Source organism: Rhinolophus sinicus, linkage group LG04 (assembly GCF_036562045.2).
Source record: "Rhinolophus sinicus isolate RSC01 linkage group LG04, ASM3656204v1, whole genome shotgun sequence".
Classification (NCBI taxonomy): Eukaryota; Metazoa; Chordata; class Mammalia; order Chiroptera; family Rhinolophidae; genus Rhinolophus; species Rhinolophus sinicus.
In genome coordinates, this window is record NC_133754.1 from 76,222,774 (window position 1) to 76,238,124 (window position 15,351).

Sequence of the window (15,351 nt, forward strand, 5' to 3'; positions counted from 1 at the left end):
GGAATAGAGAATGGGAGCTGTTAACGAATAAAAGGCCAAGAGAGAAAACCACTTAAGGATTTGCTGATGGTGGTGATGATGTAATGCCTGTGTGTTGGTGTACATTTAAAACTAAGGAATTAGAACACACTACGACTATTTGTTCATATGGTTAATGTCTGCATTAAGCAAAGAGGAGTGAGTTCTGAAAATTTATTTTTTGATCATATAAGATCACATATGAGTTGCTGAATTCCAACCACAGATATTTAATAGACTCATTCACATTTGATGCATTGCTTCAAAAATGAAACAAAACAAAATAAATGCAATTACCCATATTTCCCCACAGATATTCCTCAGCATAGCTTAGATAATTAGAACAATACCTCAGTTAACATATTCTTGATAATCAATCAAGATTGGAGCTCATCTTGAGCTCAATCTAGCTCATCAATCACGGTGTTTTTTGGTTTTTTTTTAGTAAAGTCCTCATTAAAGTGGACACACACAACATACATACCTTCAGAAATCACAGGAATTCCTGCAAAACATTCCAACCACCAGCTCCTAATTAGCTAATGCCAAACAAAATTATGGAACTATGTCTTTTTAAAAAGTCCATTTGTAGAAACTTTTTACTCTTTAGTGATCAACTCCCTGGGGTATCTACTGTTCCCCATCAAAATAGAAATGATCTGAACCATTCACAGCTCCTTCATTCATTCATTTTTTTTCCTTTTCATCTTTCAGCAAGCATTCTGAATGCCTACTCTAGACACCAACACTCTGTAGGCTACTGGTGATTTGAAAACATCAGAAAGGTAAGACTGCAGCCATGGAGGAGCTCACATGGCAGGAACAGACATACTTTCATTGCCTGTTCCAATGTGGCCTGACCAGGGTCCAAGATGGGCTCTGGTTGTACTTCCAGGTGAATGACTTTCCATGCGTTACCTCAGTCAGAAACTTGTATTTTTCACATTTTGTGACTACTTATGAAACAACAGGTTTCGTTACAAGGATTTTTAGGCATCATTATTTAGATTTCTGGGGGGCAGAGGAACCCCTGAATCATATAAGACTTCTCCTGGAAGACCCTCATGCCTGGAGAATTGGCTCAGCAGTTGTTGAAGGCAGGGAGCCTGGGCACTCTGCAGCCCCTGCAGCACTGCCCCTCCCCAAACCCATTCCACCTCCCCCCCCACACACACACACAGGCAGACCCCGCCCCCTTCCTAGAGATCCATAACTTCACGTCTTCCACTCCCAATCTTAGCATCCCCTCCTTACCTTGTCCAAGACTCCAACCACATATTCAGTATTCTATGGCACAATTAAGCTTATTTTTATGCATATGTAACAATAATGCCTTCCAACCATAACCACCCACTTTACATGTTGACTCTTCTGGTTTCACTGACTTTCATTCTCTGGGAATAAAGCCATTACTCACTTGGAGTTGACCTGATTGATTTTCTAAGTACATTTGAACTGACTTCCCTAGTAGTATTTAGTATTTCATACATCCTACCAATCATTTTTTAAAACACTTGTTTTATCCCTGTTATTATTAAAATCAATGTTTAACAAATGTTACCAGGGACACCATTTTTGCTCATCCGTAAGGTTGAAAAACAGTATTTTGCAAATTTAACGTATGAGGTTTCTTCCTGTAAGCTTGCTTTTACCTGGTGCCCTTTCCTGATTCAGTCAGCTAGACATTCTATGTCATTGCCTCGACAGAAGAAAACATTTAGAAAGCAGAGAAAAGAGTCTATTCTTGGCAATAGAATTTCCAAAGGAAGAGAAAGATTTCAAGTATAAACAGAATTCAAGTAGAATACCTGGGGAAAAGTAATGTTTCCTGCCCACCCCACCCTTCCAGTGATTACAGCAGGTTTTTCCAAACTTGGGTAGAAAGAAACATCGTCAGAGAGAGAGCATGAAGTGAGATGCTGGTGTAGCTCCTTGAGAAAACTGGGCTTGTACTCTACCCCAGCCCAGGGAGGGAACAAGGAGCCAGGGGAGAAACGGCTGGACAACGCTTTGTTAAGAACAGAGACAGCCTCACAGAGTTCATCCAAGCATGAAAAGGAGCAGAACAAACCGCAGTCCCTTCCGGCTTAGTTTGCTGGTGTGAAGGACCCTGGAGAGCCCACATTAGTTTCCCCTGTCTCAGTGTGGGAGCAGCAGAATAATATCTGTATTCAAGGACACCAAAGTTAGCTGAGAGCAAGCCAAACCTGAAGAGCCTCATGGTTAGAAATGAGGCAAGTGTCTGGAGTGACCTTCATGGAGCAAAGCCTGGAAGACCAGAAAGGAATAAGGACCTAGCAGCTGATGCCAGCATGGACAGATGAAGGTCCAGACCATACACCCTTTCCTCCCCATCCTTAGTACTACAGAAATCCCTGGGATTTGGATGTAATTGATTGGAAAGCAGCAGAGTCAAGGAGACCCAAATTTCTTCCACCACTTGGCAGAATGGAGTCTCTTAATTGACATTAAGTTCCTTTGGACAGCTGAGTTTGTGGACTAATATTCATTCTTGCTACATAGTATATATAGTATTCTCTTAGTTGTAAAATATACTAAAAACATCATAATTTTGGAAACTCTTTACTGTTGCTCGTTCCATCAAGCATATTTCTTTAAGAAAGAGGCACACTTAATTGAGAATGTGTGTGGGAGTGCGGGGAGATGGACATCAGGGTAGTTTTCGCTATAAATCTCTATGGCACTCTAGCTTACGGATTTCTATTAAATGGCTCATCTAAATATGTACAACAACTGACTCTTTTAACATGACACCTTAAACATACTAGTCGTTGAATAAATGCTTGTTGAACTGAATAGGGTAATAACCTGCTTCAATTTCTAATGCAATAGTTCTCAAATCTTTCCAATAAGGGAGCACCTGGAACCCATCAGAATTTTCATGGCGCAGTATGAAATATAGGTATATGGAATTTCATCATATAGAGTAGGAGTAAGTATATCAGCAGAAATATGATTGTCTATACATGTGTCTGCCGTATGAAGTCATACCCACTTTAATGGTGGATTTATCAATTTCTCCTTGTTGTTCTGTCAAATTTTCCTTTACGTATTTTAGGGCTTTGTTTCTAAAGGCATTCAAGATTTCAATTGTTATACCTTCTTGATGAATTTAACTTTTTACCGTGAAGTTTTACCTGTAATAATGCTTTTGCCTAAAGTCTTTCCCCCTCTAAATGAACAGAGCAATATCTGCTTTCCTAAGGTTTCCACTTGCCTAAGTCTTCTTTTTTCTATTCCTTTCCGTTCAACCATTCTGTGTGTTTGATGTATAGTGCCTGTCAATTTCTGCATTTTCTTTTTCCTCTTTTTTTTTAAAATTATAAATCGACACTATTGTTTTTTTAGCTGGAGAGTTTGGATCCATTTCCATTCATCATGAGCAATGAGAGTTTTAATTTTTAATTTTGAAATAATTATAGATTCAAAGGAAGTTGCAAAGAGATCACTACACATATTTAAACTTCTTATTTGTGCCATTTGATTTTATGCTTTCTATTTGTCCTCCTCCTGCACGTTCTTGAAAGTAATCATGTACATGACATTAATGATGACTATCCTATGTCAACTATTATGTATGTTTCTGAATTAGTTACTAAGGTGCTAATAACCCATAATTGTTATTAATTATTATTTTTTAAAAGACATTATTGGGGAAGGGGAACAGGACTTTATTGGGGAACAGTGTGTACTTCCAGGACTTTTTTCCAAGTCAAGTTGTTGTTCTTTCAATCTTAGTTGTGGAGGGTGCCGTTCAGCTTCAAGTTGTTGTCCTTTCAGTCTTAGTCGTGGAGGGTGCAGCTCAGCTCCAAGTCCAGTTGCCATTGCTAGTTGCAGGGGGCACAGCCCACCATCCCTTGCGGGAGGTGAAACCAGCAACCTTGTGGTTGAGAGGATGCACTCCGAGCAACTGAGCCATCCAGGAGCTCAGCAGCAGCTCAGCTCAAGGTGCCATGTTCAATCTTAGTTGCAGGGGGCGGAGCCCACCATCTTTGCAGGACTCGAGGAGTTGAACCCACTTGTGGTTGAGAGCCCACTGGCCCATGTGGGAATCGAACCGGCAGCCTTACCGGCAGCCTTCGGAGTTAGAAGCATGGAGCTCTAACTGCCTGAACCACCGGGCTGGCCCTGTTATTAATTATTTTAGGTGGCAACTCTTCTGCCAGGTTCCGAGAGTACCAAGTTTTCTGTTTAGGTGTTGAGTCTTTCTCGAGACCATAACACCAGTTTATTTACCTGCTTCAGAAAACATGAAAGTCAAATTAACAAGGAGTGACACCGCCGTCAAGTATGTGTAGCTTGCCTGGATGAGTAGAGCTCTGGAAGAATTGTTTGAATTTCGTAACATTATTCAATGTGGCCACTAGAGGGAGATCACATATAGCTTATCCTCAAAATAGTAATCTGGGTCTCTAATTTTTATTAAAAACTTGTCAGTAGTACACAAAACTAAGAGAGAGAGAGAGAGAAGAAAAAAAAAACCCTCTCCACTTTTTAAAAGACATACAATGCAGCCTCAAAACAGTAGACAAAAGAATTAAGTCAAAGTAGAGATTGTTACATGGGAAAAGAAAGCAAGACCCAAGTATATGTGGCCACAAAAAATGCACTGTAAAAGTAGACATCAATAGGTTAAAAATAAAAAGGTAGAAAATGATACAACAGAAGGAATATTATCAGAAATAAAGAAGGTCATTTAATAAAGATAAAGGGGTTGGTTCATCAAGAGGATATAACAATCCTAAATATTTATGCATCTAAAAACAGAACTTTAAGATACCTGAAACAAAAATTGATACAACTGCAAGGAGAAATAGATAAAACCACAATTATAGTGAGAGATTTCAATATCTCTGTATTAGTTTCCTAGGGTTGCTGTAACAAATTAAGACAAACTGGAAGGCTTAACAACAGAAATTTATTCTCTCACAGTTCTGAAAGCTAGAAATCCATTATCAAGGGTTAGCAGGATACAAGATCAATGTACAAAAATAAACTGTATTTCTTTATACGAGCAATGAACACTTGGAAATTCAATGAAGAAATAACATTTATAATAGCATAAAAAATATCAAATACTTAGGAATAAATCCGACATAATAGATCCAATGCTGTCCAATCAAAATCTCTGCAGGTGTTTTGGGGGGTAGAAATTGATAAACTGATTGTAACATTCATATGGAAATGCAAAGGATATAGAGTAGCCAAAACAACTTTGAAAAAGCAAAATTAAGTTAGAGAACTAAACTACCTGATTTCAAGATATTTTAAAGCTACAGTAATCAAGACAGTGTGGTGTTGGTGTGACTCTATAACTCCTCTTTTTTAGATTTGTCTGGGTGTTCCTGTATTCTTGTACTGTTTATATCTATATAGATATTAGCATTAACTTGCCTAATATAAAAAAGATTTTAATTGAGATTGCATTAAATTACAAAACTACTTTAAGGAGAATTTACATTTTTATAATATTCAATATTTTTCCATGAAAGCTGGATGTCTTTGTGACTTTTATTCATAGTAGATATTTTGTCCCTTTTTTTGGGGAGGGTACTATTTTAAATGGGATTCTTTCTTACATTCCTCCAAAGATTGTTGCTTATATGTAGAAAGACTATTGGCTTTTTTATATTATATTTGGACTGAATCATCTTAAAGAAGTCTCACATTGTTGCAGCATTTTTAAAACTGATTCCCTTGAGTTTTCTAGGTCAGAAACCAAATCATCCATGAATTATAGTCATTTAATTAAAATGATCTGTCCAATTACTGTGTCCATTGCTTTTTTTCTCTTGTTTAATCACATTGAACAGTATCACCAGAATCATGTTAAATAATAATGGAGTTAGAAATCTGTGTTCTTCCTGACTTTAATTGCAATATTTCTAATATTTCCTTATTGAGCATGATATTGGCTTTTAGCCATATATTAATTGATTGTATGTCTGTACCTTTAAAAACTACCCATTTTATCAGCAATTTTTAAAAAATCAAGAATGGGTTTTACACAAAAATAAAAGAAAATCATAAACTTAATCATGAAAAAATTGATAAACTGGACTTCACTGAACTTTCTCATTAATCAGTTACACCATGCATCAGTTTGCTAGGGCTTCCATAACAAAATACACACAGACTGGTGGTTTAAACAACACATTTATTTTCTCATTCTTCTGGAGGTTAGAAGTCCAAAATCAAGGTGTGGGCAGGTTTGGCATCTCCTGAAGCCTCTCTCCTGGCTTGGAAATGGCAGCCTTCTCAGGCAGTCCTCACGTGGTCTGTGTTCTCATCTCTTTTTATAAGGACATCAATCATATAGCATCAGGGCCCACCCTTAAGGACTTCATTTTACCTCTTTAAAGGTCCTCTCACATCTTCAAATGCACTCACATTCTGAGGTACTGGGAGCCAGGACTTCAGCATGTGAATTGAGGTGGGGGGGGGGGGCATAATTCAATACATAAAAAAAATCATTAAGAGTGAAAAGGCAAACTACACATCACAGAAGAGAAAGACACCCAACGCAATGTAAACACGGATGAAGGTGTCGACAGAAATACAGACCTCACAATAGAGATGATATGCATATGAAAACGTGTTTACCATCATTACTTACCACGGAAATGCATGTTAGTTCGAGTCATATGAAATCACCACTTCTGTAAGCCAATTATCGGCATTTTCATGATTCAACCTAAAAAAAAAAGTCCTACAGTGAGATACCACTACACACCCCGGAAGGCTAAAATTAAAAAGAGAGTTGGCAAGTGCTGGCGCGAATGTAGAGCAAATGGAACCCTCACACATGGCTGGTAGGGGTGTGAAATGGCACAGCCGCTTTGGAAAACTATCTTCTAGTACCTACTGACGCTAACCATGTGCATACCCTACCATCCACCAATTCCGCTGTCACAAAATTGAACATAAACCTTGAGATTCCTACAAGAATATCCTAGGGAAGGTCTGTTCTAACCTTCTCCGACAAGCTGTGTGGAGAGGTACACAGTCAGTCAATCCTTAGTATTTACTTCGAGAAAGGAGAAGACAGCCAGGGTGGCGGCAGAAAGTGTTTCTAAAGCAGCACCTGACTCGGTCAACCTGGGCTATTTCTCTGACTTACCCGGAGGGGAGCAGGAGAATTATCTTAATATAGAATAAACAGAACTGTCTTCAGATTAACTCCTCTCTTACAGTTCCCTTCCCCTACCAAGCCCATTTCAGAGAACTCCGATACCGCTAGATTTGGAAAGGCGCCGCAGGCGCGGTCCCCTAGTCGGCCCACCAACCCCGCTGCAAGGGGCGCGACCAGGTCCTAACTCTGGGAGGGCCACTCTGGTGCCCGCACCCCGCTCCCCGCGCTTCCGCGGGAAACTCGGGCCCTGGGGTGGCAGACACACAACCGCGGTGGGTGTGGTGGAGTGGTCGCCTCCCCTCGTCCGTCCTTTCCGCCTCTGCACGGCTCCCAGGCTTCTGGAGAGGCGCCGCGGGAAGGGGCGCTTGGGTGCTATTCCGTTGTCCCTGGCAACCTCCACCCCGCAGCTAGCAGCAGGGACTGCATCGCGCCTCCTCCGGGAACCATCACGGTGACTCCAGGGCACCGCAGCTGCGGGGACGCGACGAGGGGTGTGAATAGGAGCGACGCGGGGTCGAGTAGAGGCTGGACGGAAGCTGGCTCTGATCAGACGGCCCTACATCTCCCGTGCCCCCCTCTCAGCCCACCCACGTCCAGAAGCCCGAGGCCAAGGCGCGCTGACCTTCCGTGGTCCTCAGCAGCCGATGATAGAGTGGGCGGGGGACGCGGGGCGGGAGGGGGCGCACCCCCTTCCCTCCGAACGCCGCCTTCCTCCGCGCGCGGCCGCCCCGCGGGCCACCCTCGCGCATCGCATTCCAGCCACGGCTGCCCGAGCAGCTCGAGGTGCGCGGCGCCCCGGCCCTGACCCCGCACCGCCACGGTCTGGGAGATAGAGAGCCGCTCTCTGGGTACAGAGCGAGCCCTGCAGTGGTCCTGGCCGGGTGGGAGGCGGACGGGAGGAGCTGGCCGGCAGGTGAGTGGGCGCGGGCGGCGAGGCTGCGGCGTCGCGCGCGGGGTCCAACCACCGAGCATTTGCGGAGTAACGTGGAGGGCTGGTCCTGCGTCTAGACGACACACCCGGCCCAAGGGTTCCTTTATTCGGTTCGTGAGGCTACCACTTGGTAGGAAGACAGCGATCTCCCCCAGACTTAACTGAGCTATTACTTTGTGCAGCGCAATGTATTAAGCCCTTTAGATCCGTTATCACGTTTAATTCTTTCAGCAAAACCGAAGTAGGCGGTATTACCTTTATTGTAAAAGTAACATGCTCAAGGAACCGTCAGTAGTGGCCTGCTCTCAACTTCCACAAGAGTGAAGCTTTTAAAAAGCCCCACCATTCATACCTCGGTGTGAATTTGGTTCAATTCAGCAATTCTCTCTCTCTCTCTCTCTCTCTCTCTCTTAATCGCTAGGTATTGTGCTTGACACCAAGGAAACAAAAATGACTAAGACCTTGCCTTCAAGGAACTTACAGTTTAGGTCAGTGTGTTTCCTTTGAGGGGTATCTGCATTTCAAGCCTTCTGTATAACTGGGAAATGAAAGGCTCCTTAATCTCTCCACCTACCCCTAAGTTAGAGAATTGACCTTCATCTTGGTTTGTGTTACTCTGGGGTGTTTTTCCCTGCTCCAAAGCCTATGGGATGTCCTCCCTACTTTTTACAGAATAAAGTCCTAACACTTTCAAAGTTGACTCACCCTCACTCTCAACAGTCATACGCCCCTTTAGCTTACCATGAATTGCCATGTCTAGTCCTGGTGTCTTGGCTCAAACTGTTCACATACTTGAATTCTTCTTCTCCTTCCTCCTTTTCAAAATTGATTAAACTGCCTGTCATGCCGGGTGTCACATGGGGTCTTTGGTCCTGCTCCCCACATAAGAACGCAGGACATGATGAGGCCAAAAAGGAACACCCACGGAGCCATAGATAGGGGAGTCACATCACTATAGTCTCGCTGGCGGCTGGGTTGGAGAAACAGGAAGCAGGAGCCACACAATCTGCAACCTACGGTCCTCTTCGCTATCAACCAACCAACCCCACTTGCTAGCTGCAATCCGCGGTGCTAACAGCAATCTGCACTTGCCAGCCCAGCCACCATCTTCTTGCTAAGCCTCCATTTCCTGCTAGCATAGCCACAGCAGTCATATTAGTGGCCAATGGCTCACTGGTTACAGGTGACGGCTAACTACCCACAGCTGATGGCCATCCAATCACAGTTGATGTTCATTTACTACCTGAGCCAGCACCTTTCCACCTGAGGCCGAGAGCCTAGAAACTGTACTCCTGGCTCTGTCCCCACAGTGATCCATGTATAAAGCCTACTTGAATGATTAAAGCCCGCAAAAGAATCTTCCAGGGCCCTAGCAATGAGGCGGGTCTGGCTACAATGATCATGTCAACTGATAAACAAGAGCACGGGTACATTTCCCTTGGTGTTGTGTTGGCATCAACCAGGAGCCTGTCCTTGCAAGTGGCTCTCTCCTTATCCTGCAAGAGGTAAAAATCTATTTAAGCTCCCTTCAAACCAGAGAGGAGAGAGAATGCTTCGATGATCTACATTATTATTCTTTATTAACATATAATAATAAACTTTTAATAACACTTTATATAATTGTAAAGGTCTCTCACTTTATTGCATTTCATGTCGTACTTACTCCATGAGACAAGGTATTATCTTTATTTTACACAGATGTAAACTGAAGTCCAGAGATGTCAGTGGCAGATGCCAAGGCCATGCAATTAATAAGCAGCAGGGCTTCTGGTTCCTTATTTAATGCTCCGTCACATATCAGCGATAATATAAATAGTCCTATAAAGTACCATGCATTTTAGCTATCAAAGGGCCATTTTATGTGATTTTTTCAGGGGCAGAAATTAAAGAACTGCAGGGCTTAGAAAACAAAAGATTCCAATAAAGTTGTTATTAAGTTCTTTTTCTTTTGTATAGCTTGAAATATCTGTTGAAATAGTTCACAGTTCCACTTTAAAAGTGATGAATATAATTTACAGGCAATAGCTCATCAAAACCCTATCAAATGTCACTTTTGAAATCAGTTCCCAGAAACAACTCTTTCTGTACTTATGTAATAATGTCACATGTATGGGTTGTACCATATGAAAATGATATTTGACTCATTTTAACCTACAAAATCATAATTTCATATGGTTTGACCTAATAGAAATATTAGTTATTTCACTTTACAGTCTCAGCCAGGTTTTGGCCTGCAACTTTGTTCCTTTCTGGGGGGTGGAATGGAGCTATCACTCTGACTGGTCCTAAGAACACTTTTGTGAAAGGAGCCCCGGGTACCCGGGTACGAGAAGAAGCCCTTGCCTTTTGTGCCTCTGGTTTCCCAGAGCTGCATATGCCGGTCGTCTCAGCAGGATGACATATTTGTTATATATGATTATAGGCACATGCTGCCTGCACAGAGATGATACGCAATACTTGACCGTAACAATAAAACTGACTTTCACATGGAGTTTGTTTATATATTTTATAATTTGAAACCAAATGAAATGAGGGTTCCCCGTCATTGGTTACCTGGTTGCTAAATGACAGTATCAATGCAGCTTCCTTTTAAGTGATCCTTTGAGCAGAATTATTAATAATAAAATAAATTGCCCAGAGGAATTTACCTTGTTTTTTTTGTTGTTGTTTTTTTTTGTCTGAGCAACACAGTACAAGTTAATAAAACAATTTAATTGTTCAACCCCACAATAGTGTTAATAATGACTAAGCCTATAAGGCATAAAAATGCTCGTCTGCTTCTCAGGATACAGTTTAGCATTTGAATTGTGTCTCTACCTCCTAGTAGCTTAGGACTTTGAGGAAGTTACGTAACTTAGCTGAATTTCAGTGTTCTTATCTGTAGAATCTGAATACCTGTGACACATTTCTCATGGTCAGTGTGAGTGTGTGTGTGTGTGTGTGTGTAATTAATGTGTGGAAAAACGTTAGTTCCTTGTTTCCTATTCCCTTCCATGTTTCTCTGACATGTGTTGTAATCCTACCTATATCTTGCATGTGCATATATTTAGTCTGTGAGTAAACACCTCAGTGGTTAGCAAGTGTCTTCATTACATGAATAAGGTAGGATAGATGCTATTCTTATTTTTCTGACAGGAAAACTGAGAAGACATGGTAATGTTCATAAGAACAAAATAGAAATATATACAAAACAGTAACCCTGTTTAGAAATGGAGTAGCAGTAACGAATGCATCAAGTATTTACCAGTTCAATTACATAGTATCTAGTGGGTTCTATAAACCAAATACAAACAATATGCCTGTAATTATACAGTTAACTACTTCAGGTGCCTTATGGTTAAAATGTTTCAGCCATGATCTAAGTAAGTGACTATTAGGAAATAGAACAGACCTAATTTTATTTTTACTCAACAGTGCAAAAGGAATAGGGGAAAAGGAGAAGGGAACTAATGTTTAGGTTGAGCACTTACTATGTACTAGACTTGTGCCAAGCTACATGTTACGTATTTTAAACTTCATGTATTCTGTGAGGTAGGCATCTCCATTTCACCGATGAAGCTCAGAGAAGTTAAATAACTTGCCCCAACTCATTCAGTCAATAAAAAGTAAAATTAGATTCAAAGCCATGTGGTGGCACTCTTATGCATGTTGGAGAGAGTACCAATTTATAGACTTCTGGAAGGCAACTTTATCAAGAAGCCTAAATATTTATTTTGTTTGACTCAATTATTGTACTAATGTACATTATCTTAAGAAAATAGTTCAAAATACAAAGAAAAGTTTGTTGCATAAAATTCTTCATTAGAGAGTTATTTACAAATGAACCTAATATTAGTAATAACCAACACTAGGGAAATGGCTAAGTAAATAGGAAACTATAGAACTTCCACACAATAGAATACTGCATAACCAGGAAGACAATCCTCCCCAAAGTTTATAACATGAGAAATTGTTCAGGTAATAAGGTTGGGTGAAAATAATAAGATATTAGGCTATATAATAATTAATTATAATTTATTATAAATAAATAACTTTATTACATAACTTTTAGTTCTATTATAATTTTGTTATAAAATATATAATTTTATATAAAACTTTTATATATAAATTTCATACATAAAATTATATATAATATATAATATATAAATTTATGTAAAGTTTTTATGTAGGTTTTAATAATAATTATAATACTATAATATTAATTATAATAAACTTATAATAATACCAATGGAGTGATTATAATATATAATAATAATCTCAACTATTTTAACAATATGCACAGAAAAAAACAGGAATGTTAAGCACCAAAATGTTAACAGCGATTACCTTTGGGTAGTTTATCATTTTTTTTGGTTTATAACTTTTGTTCTTTTATTAAAATTACTGCTAATAAATTTAATTTTTTATTAAAAATTAACATTCTTGTAAGAAGATAAATTATTAAAAATAATCACATCTGTCTGATTCTAAAGCCAGTGTTTTCCCATCCAGCTGTGCTCACTAATGAAGCTTTTACTTTTATCTTTAAGATCAGGCTCTTGGCTGTCCAGGTACCTGTGATTGTCACAGTTTGAGCAGGTGAATGGAGTGTGAACATAGCCAGCCACAGTGATATTGCTGCATAATAAGTTGATTGATCAGGGTGAAGAAAGCATACTGAACTTTGTTACTTTCTTTTGCTGTAATGCTGATAAAATGTCCACCATGAAGAATATAAGAGTATATGTTTTCTACTGTTTTGTCTTTCTGGATAACCTCAGGCCAACAAACTGACAGCAGGAGAGGTGCAGAGAGCAGAGGAACCATGCTGGGTAGCAGCATCAGCTCATCATCTCAGCCTGGACCTAGCTTGGGACAGAGGTAGATGAGGTATAAAAATTGTGTGTGTTCTCTCTCTCTCTCTCTCTCTCTCTCTCTCTCTCTCCCCCCCCCTCCGTCTTCCTCTCCCTCTCCCTCTCCATCTTTCTCTCTCATCTCTCCATTTATCCTCCTAATTTCCCTCCAGTCAGCACCACTGAGCAGCCAACAATCTTTCTTGGCTCCTAAGTACCTGCCCTTCCCCAGGTGTTTGACAGCAGACATGGTTTTACTTTTAAATGAGATGCCCTCCTTCCCTAATTCTTTCACTTACATCCGAACATGTAACCAGGCTATGACACCATGCAGATTTCCACCTCATTGTTGGAGGAGAAGCACTTTGCCTCCAAGGGAGGTGGTTATATGATGCTGGCCAAAGTGTTTGTGAATGTGCACTAATGGAACAGAGACACCAACTCAGGCAGGATGGGGATTTTCTCAGAGACTCTCGCCTTTGGAGCACTTGAGGTGACAACAGTAAGAGCTGTGACTCTTACAAATATTAGAGTTTTGCACATGAAGCCCATCAGAGACATTGTCTTAGAGTTGAATAGGGCAAAATTAGCAATTGGTATCTAACTGCTAAGTATTTTAAAAAATTTTTGCTCCATTGAAAGAAAAATTCATTTCTGATTTCTTATTTTGCTGCTATGAAAAATAGAAGATTATCCTGCATTTAAAAAAAGATATACACTTTAAAATTAAACTATCTCTAAATTGTGAATCAAACATTTCCATTCAGCTAGAGAACATTATCCTTAAAAAGATGAGATCTATGGGTTGTTTTGCCATGAGGCAGATGTTTAAAAACAATGATCCTAAAAGCTAAGGAAACATTAAAAATAGTTGATTAAACTAGGGCATTGATTTCTATATTATAAAATAAAATTCTGGCCACTATTTAAATCACACACACATATTGTGATAAAATGTTTCTATGGTGCTTGAGAAATTTCCAGTATTCATTATTATTTCAAAATGACTTCATAAATATCCTAAGCCGTAATTAAGAAAGAGGGAGGCCAGTGGAAAGGGGAAGTGGCATTAATTATTAACTACAAGGGTAACGACGAGGATTACATATTGTGTCTGGGCCTGACTAAGAAGAAACAGCTTCCGAAATCACACGCAATGCAAAGGGCCAGGACCTGTCTCTGTCATTTCCTGCTGACATTCTCAGGAGGTACTCAGAGCACTGAAAGATCAGACTAGGTCCTCCTGGATCTATGCAGGAAAGATGACCAACCTCCCAGGGTGGGTGGGAGTGGGGGCAGTTGGAAACGGGGTAAAGTGATCATTAAAAAAAAGAAAATGAACAAAAAATAGTCAGGAACCAAGGTCACACTCAAGGAGTTAGGGTATGCTGCCCTACTCTGTTTGCAGAGTATATGTCTCAGACCCTGAAAGGGCCAAAGCTCCTTGGCTGTGGCTGAAGGGCTGGGCACAGTGAAGGAGGGTGAAGAGAAATTCTTTAGCATTTTTCTCTCGACCCCACTTATGTCTGTTCCTTCCTCTCTATTTACACTGCTCCTTGTCAGCACTCTCCTTGATTACATCAATAACTCTCAGCTATTTCCACTGCCTCTGGCCTGGTCCTTGGCTTGGCCAGTAACTTCATTGCAGCCCAAGCAGTCTTTCTGTATCATCAATCTGATTTTGTTCTTCCTCTGCTGACAGTCCTTTCATGGTGCTATGCAGCTTTCAGAGTAAAGAGCAGTTCCTTACCTGCTTCGGTTTCTATAGCTGCTACTCAACGCCCATTTTAACCTGACCCCGCCCACCTCTCTGGCCTCATCTCTCTCCACACTCGGTGCATCTTCCACTCCAGCTCTATGGAGCCACCTGCAATCCCCTGCATACATCCTGCTACTAGCTCTCACCTTCATCTTAACTGTTTCCTTATATGGCTTCTGTCCTGCCCCCACCCCCTGCTCGCTCGCTCTCTCTCTCTCTCTCTCTCTCTCTCTCTCTCTCTCTCTCTTTCTCTCTCTCACACACACACACACACACACACACACACATTTTTTTTGCCCAGTCAACTGCTGTTCATCCTTCAAAATTTGCTCCAAGTGTTGCCTTCTCTGGGTGACTTTCCCTGACACCCATTCTCCACCCCCTAACCCATCCTCCTGATAACGTGGCTGCCTTCAGTGTCCTTCTAACTCCACACTCTGTACTCACAGCACTGATCATGGTACACTCAGCTGTCCCCCACTAGATCAAACTCCTTGACAGCCAGACCATGTTTTCAATCCACTTTGGACCCCAGTGTCTCATAAGTGTTCAGTTCTCAATAAATGTTTATTGAATTTATGAATTAATTACACAGGATCCAGAAGGAGAAGAGGGAAGGAAGATGAAAAAGGATGACGGTCATAATATTTATATGATG

General features: G+C 40.7%; 2 long non-coding RNA genes across 5 annotated transcripts in view; one reads left to right on the forward strand and one right to left on the reverse strand.

Moving 5' to 3' along the window:
- Window positions 1–6,176: 6,176 nt before the first annotated feature.
- Window positions 6,177–8,119, reverse strand: LOC109449633 (uncharacterized). Its single transcript, XR_002137736.2, has 3 exons — window positions 7,794–8,119; window positions 6,656–6,733; window positions 6,177–6,331 (listed from the first exon to the last, which is right to left on the reverse strand). It is a non-coding gene; the product is annotated as an uncharacterized LOC109449633 (long non-coding RNA).
- Window positions 7,960–15,351, forward strand: part of LOC109449634 (uncharacterized) — a 66,540-nt gene continuing 59,148 nt past the window's right edge. For all 4 annotated transcript variants that reach the window (XR_012495548.1, XR_012495550.1, XR_012495547.1 and 1 more), the window contains exons 1-2: window positions 7,960–8,084; window positions 12,863–12,971. This is a non-coding gene — a long non-coding RNA (uncharacterized LOC109449634). The remainder of the gene's footprint in view (window positions 8,085–12,862; window positions 12,972–15,351) is intronic.